Source organism: Galendromus occidentalis, unplaced genomic scaffold (genome assembly GCF_000255335.2).
Source record: "Galendromus occidentalis unplaced genomic scaffold, Mocc_1.1 scf7180000077530, whole genome shotgun sequence".
Taxonomy (NCBI): Eukaryota; Metazoa; Arthropoda; class Arachnida; order Mesostigmata; family Phytoseiidae; genus Galendromus; species Galendromus occidentalis.
The window spans coordinates 330,196-346,466 of record NW_003805518.1 but is presented as its reverse complement, the minus strand read 5'-3'; positions in this window follow the sequence as shown (position 1 = coordinate 346,466).

Genomic DNA, 16,271 nt, shown 5'->3' with positions numbered 1-16,271 from the left:
TCGAGGCGTGGAGGGAATTAGGTAGCGGTAACGAAAAATCGTGCCTCACCGGCAAGATTGTCACTCGGCAGATTCCACTGCACGCCTGGATCGAGCGCGGCAGCTCCGCAGACACTACAAACATTCTGGGACTCGGGAAATCTCGAAAATCTGACCCGAACAGCGAGACGGAGTCCGGGGAAAAACCATCTCCGAAAAGGCAACAACCTCGCGGAACGCTCCGAGGAATTCGCATCGACCCGTGACAGAAGGTGCGAGGTCGTACACACTGACCCGGTGGCTGCCGAAGGGCTCGGTGGAGAAACCGCGAACCGAATCAACTCGCTGCGAGGTGTACCAGCCGTTGGATATGAGCTCTCCTCAATATAATATTGATATGAGGCCAGTGATTACGCTCGTTCTCGGAGTCTTATCTTCAACGAAAGCGAAGCAGCTTCAGCCGACGATGGCAGCAGCTGCTGCTGCAATGAGGGCAGGAGAGCTTAACCCAGAAAGGACGTGGCCACCTAGAGCAAAGTACGGGAGCATTCCTCGCATGTGTTCACATCGAGCGGAATAGCCTCCTTCATGTAGCTGAGAGTGCAAACCTCCCCCAGCAGCTCTCTATTTGGGAACGACCAAACTCGGGCATAGGCTGTGCTTGCTGCCGCAAACAATTCTTTTAGACGCGCGCGTTTACCCAGATACAGTCGACTCGACATTGTCGGGAGACTAAGAAAGTTTCCTCTTCCCGAGGATTCTCGTAAACATGAGGAACGGGGAAGGCTTCACCGGGGCTTCGCGTTAAACATCGATGTCAGTGCGCTTTGGCCGGCCAGCCGCTACGGCAGCGTCCGCCGCGCCTGGACACGAGACGAATCTCTTTCGCGCGAAGTCACCTGACTTCTCGCGCGGGAGAGCGGCGCCGGAGCGGGTCTCGTGCGCTGACTTCTCCTCGAGGTCCTGCAATCTCAGATCGCATGAGTCGGGGCTATTTCCCGAGACATCTGAATAGCTCGGAATCCTTCAGCTCGAGTTTGGAGGCAGGAGGCATCGGGGCAAAATTCGGCTCACTCAATGAAGGACGAACCACGAAGATCGATTGCACGCTTGCTCATCACGGTTGGAAACTCATATGAACCGAATGATGGAACATATGTGGCTCCGACGTGTGTTCCTATGCTGGGACTCACGGCCGAGCTCCGACGTGTGTTCCTATGCTGGGACTCACGGCCGAGCTCCGACGCCGACATCCCGGGCGATCGCTTGAGATATTGCTTTCATGGGCGAATGCAGAATGGAAATGAGCCCTTACGGATAATGGCGCGTCAATTTTAAAGGCGATAGAGATTCCATATCGCTCGAGCCGATTCGTATTAGGGAGAGAACTCATTAGACGCACCACGAGAATTGTAGAACCGGAGTTGAACCGAATGTGCCGCCCTCGAGGATCGAGATATCTTCGGCGAGTGCGTGAAAAGTGCGTTTTCCCACCAAGGACCCGATTTTTCCACATGGGGAAGGTCTCTCCTGCACTAGAGATCCTCGCTCGACACATAGGCACTTCGGTGGCATCGGCTGCAATGCTCAGAACTCAGAATATTCGGTCCCATTACCGATTGCGTCTCGGCGGTTCTCGATCGCTCGACCAGTTCTCGATTAGCGGAGAAAAGCTTCGAAGACGGCTTGATATGAATCTGAAAACCCAAGCATGGGCCCGAGTCACGAATCAATTCATAAGGATTTCTACCACGAAAGCTGCTTTTTTCATCGCTTAAGTATCCAGGGCGACGAAGTCTTACGCTTCCTTATTCTCTCAAATCTCACGGTGTTACGAGAAACTCTTCGCTCGGTTGCAACCAGCTTCCCAACGAGGGCTAATGGCGGTACAACACGTCACACCGTTACGGAACCTCTGGGGATTCAACAGCAACAACATGATCCGACTACGAATGAGTCCACGTAGCAAATAGACCGCAAATCCTCCGCACGAGCATTGAAGCCTCTTCCATGCTGATAAGCTGAGGCAATAATCGAGGTCCCGCTCGATTCGGTACGGGCGGGAAGGAAAGCGAAAACAAAAAATTACGCCCACGCTCTTGGAATCCGCTCGTAGTGAAGCTGGGATTATCGCGCCCAAGACGCGGCATCTCCAAGCTCGGCGGAGGTCTGTCTCGGAGCTGTCTAGAGAAGAACAGACGAGCAACAGACTGTACGACAGTTACGGAGCGCGGCGGCAGCGTCGGCAACGACAAGTGACGCGACAGCAACGAAAGATGCTTCCTACAGCTAAAAATCCACGACAAGTCCAACAGCAGCGATCGAACAAAGGACGGCAACGTTGTTATACGGACGACAAAGCTAGCGGCAACAAACCCACAATTGCAAAGGAGGATCACAATAAACGCCGAGACGTGCACTCGAGCCGTGACTGGACCGAGGGAAGCTCTCAAAACGGAGAACGGATCTATTAATCACATGGGACAGCTCAACACAATCAGCCCGCCGGGAATGGGCTGGCATCTTTTCTTCGTGGTCAACCCAGTCCAGCGCTGTTTTGGTGCCAACGTATTAAGGGAAAGACAAGTGAGACACAAAAACAGCGTAGATCACCGTCGTCCTTGGAGATCAACATTTTTCGCTTCGAGTACTTCGCCTGGCTTCCCGGACACCGGCACCGGGTCGCTCGTGATTATCATGGCAGTATGCTTAGGATCGCCGTCAATCAGGACCAGTGATTCGTAGCATTTACGGGGCGTAATCTAGCGGGGAAGAGTTTTCCTCAAACTCATCACCATAGACTCCGAGCTTCACGGCTCATCGCATTCGCTCGAATCGGACTCGGGCCCTGAACCTTTTAGTCGTACCGTCCATAGCTCCTGAGATTCCGGGCCGTGATGCGATCGCATCGGAATAGTGGAGCGAATTCAACTCTTATTTGTTTACGAGGAGTTGGACGCCTCCGATTTTCCCGGAGCTGGAGTCAGCGTACGTGCTTGTGACCGAGGCTCGCGCTCGTTGACATTCGACGCTGTACGCGTGCTCGGTCCCTATTCAGAGTAAAAGAGCGCGCTCGCAACGGCTGCGAAATTTCGAGTCGGAGGTCGTGGGGGAAGATTGCACGAGACTGCTACGGCTTCAGTGGGCTACACCGAACGAGTTCGTAATAGAGCGTTGAGACTCAATTTTCAGTGGAAACTTACGGCGACCGGTTGCAGGATCCACTTCCGGTGGTAAAGTTATTCCGTCAGATGAAGGAGCATGACATAGCTTACTGTCGTTGTTCCCGCCACAGGTTTCTCAGATGTGAAGGGAGACGCGTCGAACAATCCGGAGCTTGGTGCAGCTTGAACCTACAGCACTGGGATAAACGATTGGTAACTTTAGGCACAGCACAATGTTCCCGCAGCACGCTTGAATCTTCATCGGAACTTATCGCCGAGAAGTCCACGCTTAGGATCGTGGAGAGGGCCTCCTTCGGAAAGGGACTCGACTGGGGAGTGGGAGGCGCAACATCGGGCCCTCTCTTAGGAAGCGAACCCGCTTCGCTGGCTTGTTCTCTGGCGTACTCGTCGACTCGTTCGAAGCCTGATCTACAGGAGTTGCCTCCTGACTGGAACGATTGCTCACTGTAATTCCGATTTGGTATCCGCCCGTTTTTTCGAATAAATTCCGATGTCCGCGTGTGAGTTCTGAGACTTTAAAGGGCTCATTCGCCTCCTGAAGGAGGTGAGTGATATCTCCTGCCCCTGTCGATAGTTGTCCTCTGCTTCTGTCTGGGTGCTTTCTGAAATCATCATTAGACTTCTAAGCTATGGGGTCATGAGCGAGTCTCGTGATTATAGTTATCGGATGGGGGAGGGTTGCGGTTCCGAGAGGCTCGTCACGAGTGAGGATTCGGACGGAAGCAGATGATTCAACTTGTCGGATCGTTGACGAAGACTCGACTGTTTTTTTCATAGAATGCGGGAGGGTAGAATGCTTGACGGCATCACCTGATTCCTCGCGTTGGTCTTAGTCCCTCTTGCGAGCGGATCCAGACCCGCAATCCATCGAAGTCGGAATATGGGTGAGCTGTGAATATTCCCCGACTCGCAAAGAGACAAGCCGTTCGGACATCGGAAATCGGTTTCGGACATTCCTCACGAAAGTCGGTCCGACACCGTGTCTCAAAAGGAATGCGTCGAGGTAGACAATTTCCAAGACCAATCCAGCTGCGTAATCAGCAAGATCTGAAGGGGTTAGGCGCCGGCCCGATGCGCCGTCATCCCGGAGAAGCATGCATGGAATGAGAGAGAGCAAGTGCGATGCCTCCCCAAACGGAAATGAAGTCGAATCACAGGGCTTTGCAAGATTCCCCATTCCGGAGGCGAGCTGAGCTCGGGAACCTGGTTGCCGGAGTCCCGACTACTATCGAGGCTTGGTTCTGCGCTAGCTTCAGATTTTCACTATGCGCGAATCGCCATTACAATCCCTAATTTCCGTTGCGGCCCCTGATTCTATATGCTCACGAGCACTATAGAATAAGTCGGCACTTCCCAATATGCGGACGGCGATCCCCATTATGCGGGCAACGACTCTTCAGGACTTGTGCAGGTCTTCGCGACATGTCGGGAGATTCGAATGTCTCCAGGAGCTCTCATCAAACCACCAGATTCCATTCCCGCGAGCTTTCTGTGATTTCAGTAGTCAAGTCACTTCCTAACAACATCTGGCTCTCGTACGGGCGAGCAGGAAAAAATTCAGAGATGCGCGATGAGTAATCAGTCGCAACTTTTTGGGAATCGCGCGCTCCGAGCGCAGGCAGCGCGGCTGCGGCGAGAGAGACCTCGGGAGTAGAGAAACCACACCACTCCTAATTCAAGAGTGTCCTCAGAAAGCTCGCCAGAGTTTGAGCCAACGAATTTGACTCATGACTTTTCATTCCGTTTGAGGAGCTTCACATGGTTCCGAACCCCCTGGCATCCTCGCCGCATTCGGCGGAGAAGCTCGAAAGCGGAAAACAGATGACGATCCGCTGGTGTTGGGAAGCCTTTCGTTGAATGTCAAACCGTTTTGGTGGCTGCCGAAGACAAAAGGAGGCAGTCGTCTGCTCGGACGCGGACATGTCGAAAGGCATTCGAGAAAAAATGTGGAAACGTTGTGATGAGTCGCTCTTGGCACTCAGTTTCCGTTCTGACTCAAAGGGAGACGAACAGCGGCGCTCGCAGAAGCGAGAAGTCTGTGATGCAGTCAGTGGTGCGCATTCTGTCTGACCACAGAGCAGTCGATACGGAGTTCCAAAACAAACGACTTCAGAGCGCGGAGGCGTCATTTATTAGCGATCCGCGAGCCGCATTCCTCTCGGCATTCCGCATACACAAACTTCGAAAGTCGCTATCGACTCTAATTCGACCTCACATCGGGAGACTGGAGAATTCCATTTCCGATAAAATGCTGGAAATCCGAAACGCTATACATGGCGGGTGACGTCCGCGAGTCGGCTCGCACGTCATCCTTGGCTTCATGAGAGGTGTGTGCTCCCTCGTGAGAATCTTCCCCGAAACCCGTCCGATGTCCAGGGAACAATTATTCCCCGGATACTTCGCGGGAGATGCTCCCGCTCCAGCATCAGGTGGTTTCGGAAGGGGAATAGCCGTTCAGAAAAGCCGATGCGTCACCAGTGCGGTCGTGAACAACGTCATCCCCGGTGTCACGCTTTTCCATTCCTCGATGTGCGGGGATCATTCTAGAAGGAGGCAGGGTGAGACAGCCAATGTCGCAGTCTTCGACACCTCGGCGCCGCTGTCGCAAGCGGAATGCGCATTCCGATCTGTTCCTACAGGAACAGAACTCCCGGACGGAGGATTCTCTCGGTCGTTGCCCGTTTCTCGTACTGACGCCAAGATGGTCATAAACTGTGGTCATCACACAGTCCCTCACGGCTCGTTAGAGCTGAGCTCATTCTTGTACACACAACTCTTACGCGGCAGCGGCGGTGCTGCGGTGGCAGCAGAAGCAAAAGATGTATTTAGGATTGCGACTCCCAGACGGTATGGCATAACCGCTCTCGGAAGAGTTCAGCTCGATCGAGCTTCATTCCCTCCATGCGGGCCATGGGGTACAACCAACTGATCGTTATCGCTGACGAGGCCCCAGGCTGACCTCACGAAGGCTCAATCACAGAGAAGCACCAGCAACGGTCATTCATATCCCCGAGTTCGGGTCTGATACATGGCTTAAGTCGAATTCACACAGAAATGAATTCTTCCTCCGAGTATATTCCGCGCTCGTTGGTCTGGAACCGCTTGGTTGGATGTTCCGTCTTAAAGACAAGGAGTGAATCGGATGGATGCCCGAACTATCAGCGATAGCTCGCACTCCTGGTGCTCGGGAAGGCGATATGTCCGAAATATTGAGAGGGCAAAAAAAGAGTGCGAGAGCCTCAGAAACGACGGAGATGCGAATGCACGCTATGGTCTTGTCACTCCGTGTTCGCCTTCTCTGTTACAGCCGCAACACTGCTTGCTTGCTCCTTGTCTGTCTCTCATTTTCGGTGTCTGACCGACGGGCTTATTTCTCTCGATCGTTCTCTCGCTGCTTTCGCTTAGCGTCATGTATCCCAGCAAAGGCTGCTTGTCGCGGTGTCGTTCGGTCGATCGATCGCCGTGGGTCATGTTTTTGTCGACGTCTACGTCGAATCGGAATCTCATTATGAACTCTCTGCTGACAGGTCTGTAATAAAGCTCATACTCGACGCCTGGGCCGACGTGTTTATGAAGAGCCGGAGCGAGGCTTCGGCGTACTCTGATGCGGCCCCGGAAAACCCCGCTGCGACATGGAACTACCCGCTGTACATATTCGGCGGAACCTCTGCAAATGCGACGGCGATCGATCGGCGGGATTCGAGTCCGTCCGGCGATGGTGTTCCGACTCATCACTAATTCGAATCGAATCACGACACAAGCTGAGAGTAAAGAGCTGCTCGCGAAAGTTCCCAAAGACAGGCGCTGATTCCTTGAGCGAACAGACGCGTGGCCCACGAAATCAGTGTGCTCTCATAATCGAGTTCATAATAACAATGATAATTATTTTACCATGATTAGGACTTCTTTCACGACAGGGAAGAACATGAATATTGACTAGCGTAGAGCTTCCTCCTAGATCTAAGGACCGCGATTCGCAGTGCACTCCTCCTTGAGTGGACAACAAGGGAAATATTCAAAAACACCACTGTTCCGCGGCCAAACGTATAACTTTCGCGAGCTATGAATATTTCGAAGTGGAAATTCTCCACCGCAAAACTCTTTCAAAAGTTCCCAGCAGGGGCATGCTATCGAACGGGGGAAGTCTGTTTTTTCCCAGACGCCTCTGAGCACAGAGAGATAAAAGCAACAGATCGTTTCCGAGGACACCCTTCGCAGGTTTGCACGCTTGTCGCGCCCCGTCCAGCCGATGGTCATCTGAATTACAAATTTTGGACTTGACTTGCGGAATAATGCGTCCGACCTGCCCGGAGTGGGCGTAATTCAATTTGCGACGGCGCACTTCTAATTTAGGTGCATAAAAGACGGTCCCAGCTCTTGACAAGCACCAGCGTTTTCCGATGAATCATTCTCCCTGCGAACCGAGATACCTATTCATCATACGTAACGCTGATTGGGATCTCCTCTAGCAATATTCAGAGTGGCATCGGGAGTTTTCTCACCGCTCACTCCGATCTGAAACCCGCTGGAATATATGAAACTCAAGGTTTATGAAGTCTCAATCGCCACCTGTGAACGAGCCAGACGCTTTGACGCCCCAAGGCGGCTGTCATCTCTCCTGATGTACTGGAGAACAAGTATTCGTGTAATCGAATAATGATTCGGGTGATTCATGACTTCATGAGCCCACGACTCAACATCTAATCGAGCACTGCAAATTGTTTTCTGAATCAATCGACCAATAACGCATTCAATAACTAGATGACAACGCGAAGTACGAGATCAGGGCGCGAATATGTTGTTAACGAGCCCGCCGTCATGCGTATCCGCTTGATGTTCGTCTCTCGCTCTAGGAACGCTGAAAGCTTTGTAAAGAACATTAATGCACTGCTTTTTAGGCACGAAGGCTCGGCGGTCTTGCAGACAGCAGGCTGTCGGCGCTCGCTGATGAGACCGGAGAACGACGCATATTTTGTGAAAACACGGTCGACTAATGGTGATATGGGAGACAATGCGAATACGTATTCGGGAAAAGCTACCGTCGCGTCGGCATCGGCGTCTGGTAGTGTCAGAGGCTCGCAAAGTATTCTAATCAGTCGTGTCATTCGTTCGATCTCTTCAAGCTCCGAATATGCCATAATTTTTTTCTTCCCTCCTCCCGCTTTTCCACGTTCTACGATCGGCTGCACTCCTCCTCCCGTGTCTCGTATCCCCAGAAGGAACACATAGTTGCGAAGACCTTGAACTCAGCTGCGTGAGGCTGCTTATTCTTATGTTGAACATTTTGGAACGCGCACCGTTCTGAAGGCATACATGGGAAGGATTAAGGAAATTCCTTCCATTGTTGTCGCCCCACTCAAAAGAGCAGTGACATAAAAATAGAACGAGCACTCGGTCTGCTTACCATTCCGTTGGGAAAAATCTCGCGCGGGGTCTGCTGCAGATTCATGTGGAGTCTCCAATCAAAGTCCCGATTAAAAACGTTCGCTTCCTCCCTGAGGTCAGAAATCTTGGGAGCGTCTGCCCGCGATCGTGACCCAATTGAACTTCTGACTGCTCTGGTCCGATCGGGAGTCCGGAGCCAACGCTGCTAGACTCAAGACGCTGCTCGGCGATAGAGCGCAGGGTAGGCTATAGTGGCGAACACGCATAGTGTCGAGACGTGCACGTTTTCCAGCGATGCCCCTCGGGAGTGGCTCTCATAAAGCGAAAGAAACATTCAGCGAACGTTGCAGCATCTTGTCTCGGGGGCCTTCGTGGCGAACGTGCGAACAGGCGAGAAGTAAGCATTCAAAAACAGCTCAAGCTCCTGACTCAACTCACAGATTCGTCCTCGTTTTCAGTCTCCAGCCCCTCTGCACGTCGGGAGAATGAGACTAATTGACCCTCGGAATTGGAACGCACGGCGACGAGCTGAAGAACACCGGGCGAGCTCCTCAAAGCAAGTACTCCGAATTCGGTCGGACGCTTCATCGGATTACTCCCGGCGGACTTCCACGACGTAAGAACTCGAAAGGAGCAACAATTGTTTGAATCGAATTCATTCTACCCAATGTGATTCTGCCCGAACGAGAGGGATGCAAGTGCTCTTCAGTCGGCTTCCATTTGAATTAGGCGGTCGGAGCTGTCGACGCTGATTTCATTCTGACTTTCTCAACATGTCGCCTCGGGGATCGAGAGGTTGGAGCAGAGCGATGCGTGGAGGCTGATACTGCTCCGCGGGAGATCTCGGTGTGGAATTCGCTCGAGAGGAGGCTGTAGCAGGATCCCCGGACGAAATCACTAGAGACTCGTCTTTCGTCCCTCGACCTCGCCGCTCCTCAATATAGAGAGGGAAATAGTCTTCCGCGGTTGATAGCCCCTTGCTGTGCCCACAGGGGCAAGTGCTGTGATGCTAAATTGCTCATTCAAGGAATCTGGCCGCCTGGCGGAGCAGCGGAACAATTTAAGCTCTCATACGTGCCGTATAATGAAGAGACCAGATGCCTGCAGCTCGGACAGAATGATGATGTATGAACGAAATCATTCTCATGGATGAGTCCTTCTCCCGTTTGAGTTGAAAGTAAACTTGAAGTGGTCGATTGCGTTTCCTCCAGCTTTCCGCCGATACCGGAGTCGGGAGTGCCGAGGAGGAAGAAACTTCTGGCCTCGATCGACTTCCTGCTGCCGCTGAGTCAGGGGAAGGGACAGGATGGGAATCATTCGCCTTTCTGACTCCTCTACACTCCGAAGAGCCAACGGAAATCTGGTCGATACTTGTTCATCATTCGAGGGCAGACAGATGCGAATCTGACTGTAGAACAGAGAGCGCACGCAGAGAGCTCAACGCATCAATTCCTCGGCATCACCTAACCTCCAGGACATCGTGAGATCACGTGCAACACACTCCGCCCATTTATTGCTCCTGGAGGTCAGGACCTGCCTAAGAGCAATCGTCGACAGCACGAGGAGCGGATTCACCCAGCACTGGGAGCTCGTTGCTCGAGAGTCAAAATTTGTCGATTTTCCATACAGGAGTCGTTCGAGTCGCCTTTTCGGCATAATGGTACCGCATCATCGTTCGATTTGAATAATGGAAATCCCCTTGTTGTCCTTCATCGGTCTCTATTGTGGTTGCGTGGCTCCGACCCTGCAGGCGGAAGCTCTCCTCGGTGGGAGGATGATTCCGTCTACTCTCAATCCCGGGATATCCAGGGAACGTGGATCATTTCGATCGCGGAATCTGAAACCGTCACCTGATATCCGATTTCGTCGGGTCTGTGAGTTTCGTTCCCAGTATGAAACTGGATTGGAAAAAAAACAGCGGAGCAGAAGGGACTGCTGTGAAGAGTAATTGGGACTCGAATCGAGACAAAGAAACGGGAGACGGGATTTGAGCTCGCGACGATGGTAGGTCGCATTTGCCGAGTGTCCTGTGAATTCAGGAATTAAGTTCTGAGTGTGCGACTCCCTCTACGTTCTCGAGTCTGAATCTTTGTCGTCGGACTTCTGCACGGGAACACGGTCGCTCATCGGGGTGAACTCGGTCGGCTCAAGGTCATCGTCAGGTCCGAGGGATTGGTCGGACTTTCCCGAATTGACTTACACCATGAAAAAAAAACGTCAGCTCAATACGCTGCCCTTCGAAGTAGGGAGACGATTCCCGGAAGTTTCCCCACGGTCCTGCACCCACCCTCCCATCCGGGGAAGGGCAAAGGAAAACTAAGTTCCCGTACTCCGGATCCGCCTCAGATGTTCGGGCATTTCTTTCTTCAGACGGAAACGCTCCCGAGAGGGTTTCCCAGAACGGACAGTCGATCACGACAGAAGGAATAGGGCGATCGAGGCAGAGTTGACCACCGACATCGGCATTTAGCCCATCGTGCTGAGGCCCCATTTCCGGCTCCTGTCGCTTCTAAACCTCCTCCCCCGCTTCCGACTGAGGTGCAATCGTCGGTAGAGCACTATTCTTGCGGCTAAGCTGCTTAGCCTTTAGTGTGCCTCTAACACTCTGCAAACTACGGGTGCTGTGAAACCGCCTCGGCTGGTCGCTTGCCCCCTGCTCACCGGACAGATAGCGAGCTATCTATCGAGTTGAGATAAACCACTAAAACCTCTTACGAGTCAAAATGAGGGTATCACGACCGATTCAGTGAAAATTCCCTGCGAAAAACCTTCGCCGCCAGGCCACGGCTAGCACAGAAAATCCTGCCGCTAATCCCTTGTGGAACTGGCACAGCTTTCGGTTGAGACCCCAGAGGCAATAAATATAAAGGAGACCAGAATGATCGCGGGACGTGATCTTTACCTCTATTTGCGCCATCATTCCCGCCACAGTGAGAATGGAGTGCGAATAGGAGTGTCCTTATTGCCCTCAGACTTCCGAGGAGACCCCAAGGCTGAAGAGACACGTTCTCGAGAGCACTTCACCCTGAGGAATTCCGCGGTAAGACCTGCGGGTTTCCCGACTTCTATCGGGACAGAGGACAAGTTCAGAGCGCCGAGGAGCTGCCCGCGGTGGCCGGTCGTTCACATCATCAGCGCTTTTCAGCCTTTCGGTCCGCCCATAATTTTCTCGAAATGAAGACACTGACAGCTATCACATTCTTTTGCCCTCATTGAATCCAATACTCCCGCTCAACCTTCCGCTTCTCGCGCTATCCGGTCCTTGCACGATAATTTTTCACCAGCTCTGCATCGGTCAATCAGATCAAGTCGGGTCAGAACTCCTCCGCGTTTAGAGTCGTAACTCGGGATCCTTCGAACGAAAACAGGGAGTCCCTAGACGCAAGACGCACCCAGCTCGGAATTATACCTCACGAGCCTGAGCTCATGTGAATTTTTCGCTTGCCTCCATTCCTTCAGAACAGGGAGACCCTGCACGGAAAATGATCAGAAACTACATTCGTGCATGAATTGTCACGAGGAACTGGCAGGGTGAAAGACAGGATTGATGCGAATCGGGAATGCTCATGTCGATTTTTTCTGTTCTACGTCAGTCAGAGAGGAGGAGCTCAATGTTCGACTTCGTAGATCCGTCACACGATATTCGCATTGAGATTCGAGCAAGACGGAGGGGAGAGGAAGGTATCCAATCCATTTCAGTAGGCATATCATCTCTTGACGCAGTGCTTCGTGATCAGCTTCGTGATAAGTGCATCGATCGCGAGTGATTGAATATTCAGGTCGAGTAGGAATCCGAGCTGACACATGGACAGAATACGAATTCGTCCCCACAAAGGGGGACGTTGCCCTGATTTGAGGATGTCGTGAGTTGACCCACTACTCCTGCGAAATCGCCCACAGATCTAGCTAATCCTTATTCTCTCTTCCTCAAGAAGATTAGTAGGAGGAACAGGGCCGGGTTATGAGGCTTCACTCGTCATCATTCACTCCATCATCATCATCACCAGCATCATCAAGATGCTCTTTGCTGGTAGCGACCCGGCTGTTGGCAATAATAGACTAAGTTTGTTAGTATATCCGGTTTTTTGCAAGACGGTTTTTTGCTCATCGTTTTTTTGTCTCTCTCGCCCTCGCCTCGGTCGTCATTCTCGTTTTTATCCCGCTCGCGGCGAATGAGCTGGATCAGGGACGTGCTGAAACGGCTGACTCGACTGTAGGGAAGACAACTGTCTGCCGCGGAATCCACGAACGGCTCGATGAAGGCCAAGACCAAATAAGAGGGAGGTGGGGAAGCTGGGCGACAGAGATCTGTCGCCAGTGATAGCAGCAGACCAGAAGTTGCTTGAGGAGGAGCTGATGAAGGAACGCAGCGAGAAGAGACGCGACGGAGGCTGAGAGACGACGAGGGGAATCCTTTTGAAAACAAGGCGTTTCCGGAAGTCTTCCGGTCGGGATCGTTGCTCGTCAACACTTAACGCTCCGCTTTCACAGTGGCGTCGGTGGTGTCGTCGTCGACGCTGCTGGTGGTGAAGTTAGTTTCGTCGTCAGAGAGGTTCGACAGCGACGAGGGCTCGGCATCGGAATCCGCCCAACTGGGGATTCTTACAGCTCTGGCTGCTTGACCTGTTTCTCCGTTGGTTTCCTAGCCTGGAGTCCCGCCTGAATGATACCTCGCCGAGCCGGACCAATCGGGACGTCTCTGCATTAAATGCGACGACGGTCAAGACGGAGCTGGTCGTCACGGGGGGGCAGATCTGTATACCATGGAAACGACTTGGCAGACTTCGGAACAGCCGGCCTAGTATCACGCAAACGAGGAGAGCCATGACACCTAGAAAAAAATGGGAATGATTATCGTCGAGGCGTACGCGTATATTGCGGTGGACATAGCGTCGCGGAATCGTCCCCGGCTCAGCAAGAGTCCTCGACGCCTCAATTCCTGTCCTCACCGCGGGAAGTGAACGAGTCGACGCATCCAGAGACCCAATGAGATGGAAGACGAGTCAATATCCATCGGAACTCGAGATCATTTCTCGTCGCCAGAACTGCTGTCCGTGGAAGCTGTTGATGGATTTCCCGTTCGATGGTGCTCAATGTCAGCACGCGGACTCTCCCGAAGTCCCAGGAGTTTTGCATCTGCCTTCACCTGACGGAAAGCTGAAAAGACATGAGCTACGAAACGGTGCTGAAATTAACGTTAGATGTGTCAAGATTTGACTGGAGGAATCACAATTCGTGCTCTCATATTCTCTCACTGAGGCAGGCGGACAGCTGCCCCGCCATGTTGGTGATTTCGGACGGGCGGCGGTCCGAATCGACTCCTTCCCTCGAGCCGCGCCGGATGTTCACTGCCGTCTCGACCATATCCCACTCATTTCGATCTCCTCGTCGACGATCGACAACCGAAAAAAGCCTGAGCACCGATTTCCTTTCTCGCCACTCACCAGTGTCAGGCAAGCTCAATTAAGGAGGAGCGAGGATTCACATCAGAGCTTCGAAAATCTTCGAAGACGAATGAATTCCCAACGCCCCGACTGCCGGTGAGGATCACGAGCATGGAGTCTGTCCGAAGTATGTTGTCTCATAAAAATCTAATCCCAGGCTAGCCTTGCGAAAACGGAGGAACCTGAGCAGCAGGACGGGATTCCCGATCACGTTTGTATTCACAGAGCTCTATGGAGTATGAGAACGATCGTGTCTCATGTACGGCAACTTCCTCCCCAAAAATCGAAGACACCCTCGACGATTTTGTTGTCGAATTTCACCACGACCTTTCCTTCCGCGACTCCTGAGCATTATTTTTTGAAACCGCCACTAACTCGATGGTCGGCTGTGAAGCTCGGCCCGAAAATTCTCTCGATCCGCAAATTTTCGAGGGTTTCAGACTCCATGAAGCGATGAATTTTGCCGGACTGAGTCATCCCGTCTCCAACTTCAGCTCCCCTTGCGGTGCAATTATTTCTCTCTCACGCTTGTTCGATGAGGCTGAAAATCAACTTGTTGAGCTCGATATCTCAATAAGCGGAGCGCATTACCATTTTCTTACGTCGTCGATCTCTGGCGATCGTTGCGGCGTTACCAGATGGGCGACTGAACAGGCAACCATGCGGTGCGGAGCAGGGGCGGATCCAGGAGTTCTCCAAGGGGGGGGGCGGTCAATGCAACGAGGGAGAGGCGGATCGATATCTGGGTCCTGCTATAACATGGGGAGGTATGGGAAGTCGGAAATCTCGAGGAGGAGGCGATCGCCCGACCCCCCCCCCAGCCTCCCTGGATCCGCCACTGGTGCGGAGCGTCGGCAGGCAGCCTACATCGCCAAGATCCGCCGCCTGGTCGTCACTCAAGGAGACAGCTGCGAAATCTTAAAATACCCCGGCACGCGGACGGCCCCGGCTGAACGAGAGATCACTCCTTCGTCGAAGGGGTCGTCGAAGCCGCGGGCTGCGAGAAATTTCATCCAGTCTAGGTGAGTGAATTGAGGGCTCGGACTGGTGTAAGTCAAGCCGCTGGGAGTATCATTGCCGCGCATTCGTTGCCACGGTGCTCCTACGGGGATAGGGCGACCCCCGCGTTGCGATTGGAGCTCGGCCGCGACGTCGGCGTCCGTCCCAAATTCAAGTTCCTCGAAAATTGGTACTCACATCTCCACTCGAATCGTCCAAAGGTCAAGAGGATCAGATGCGGAATCTCGTGGACTTCCGAAAGCTCTCGACGTGGCTCGAAGTTTTCCCGTGATTGCTTCCGCCGAATCTGAATGGAGAAGTCGAAGTCAAAATGGGGAAAATATGGGAAATGCGGAGAGCTCAGCCCCTGCCGTGCTCGACGCGGTATGTACATACCTATAAGAAGCTCACGTCCAGTCTCATGGATCATGTCCCCTCTCCTGCAGCGGTCTTCTACAATGACCTCATACTCTTAGATTATCACTTATCACACTTATAACAATTGACAATATGTTCAGAGTTCCTCCCGGAGCTATTCACCGCGAAGAGCCTTCGCTTCGAGCTTTTTCTCTATACCCTAAAGCGGGACGCCCACCTTTCTCTGGGACTCCAGCTCTAAAGGCTGTTCCGGGCTGCGTCATTGTCTACTAGGTACAGAAATGCTCTTCCTTTTTCTTAGTAACACCATTTATTTGCAATGGGGGAATGGGATCGGGGCGAAAGCTCCAGATACTTTAGGCGGGAATTTCCGTCTAAATTATATAGAGTGAAACCTTGTAGAAGGACATTCCGGATAATGAACTTCTCCTCTCGAGGAACTCGCCTCGGATGATGGAGCTTATTTCGCTCAACGAACGAGTATCGTGTACTCTATAGGAACACTTCTCTGTCAAGAGGCAGGATTCGAACCTTCGATGCCATTTCATGACGCCCCATATAAGAGTCAAGGACTTTGCACTTGAAAGTCCACAGCGGGACCGTACCATCGAGTCAGGAAAAAAACGGTTCCAGTCAAGGAACGTCTCGCTCAACGAACGGCTCTCCGGAACGGATCGAGCGCCCAAGCGAGATTTCACTGTATCCCCACGGTGATTCTCCTGAACCGCGGCTTTGAATTCACTGTCATGGGAAACACCTGCGAGGAACGAAAACGAGAATGAGACGACTCTCGCCTACCCGACTGAACACAACTCGCACCCGAAGCGCGTGATGCTCCGATTCCTCTCAATGATTGTCGTGGGTTCCTTGGAGGAGCTATATCGAGTCTATATTGAAACAC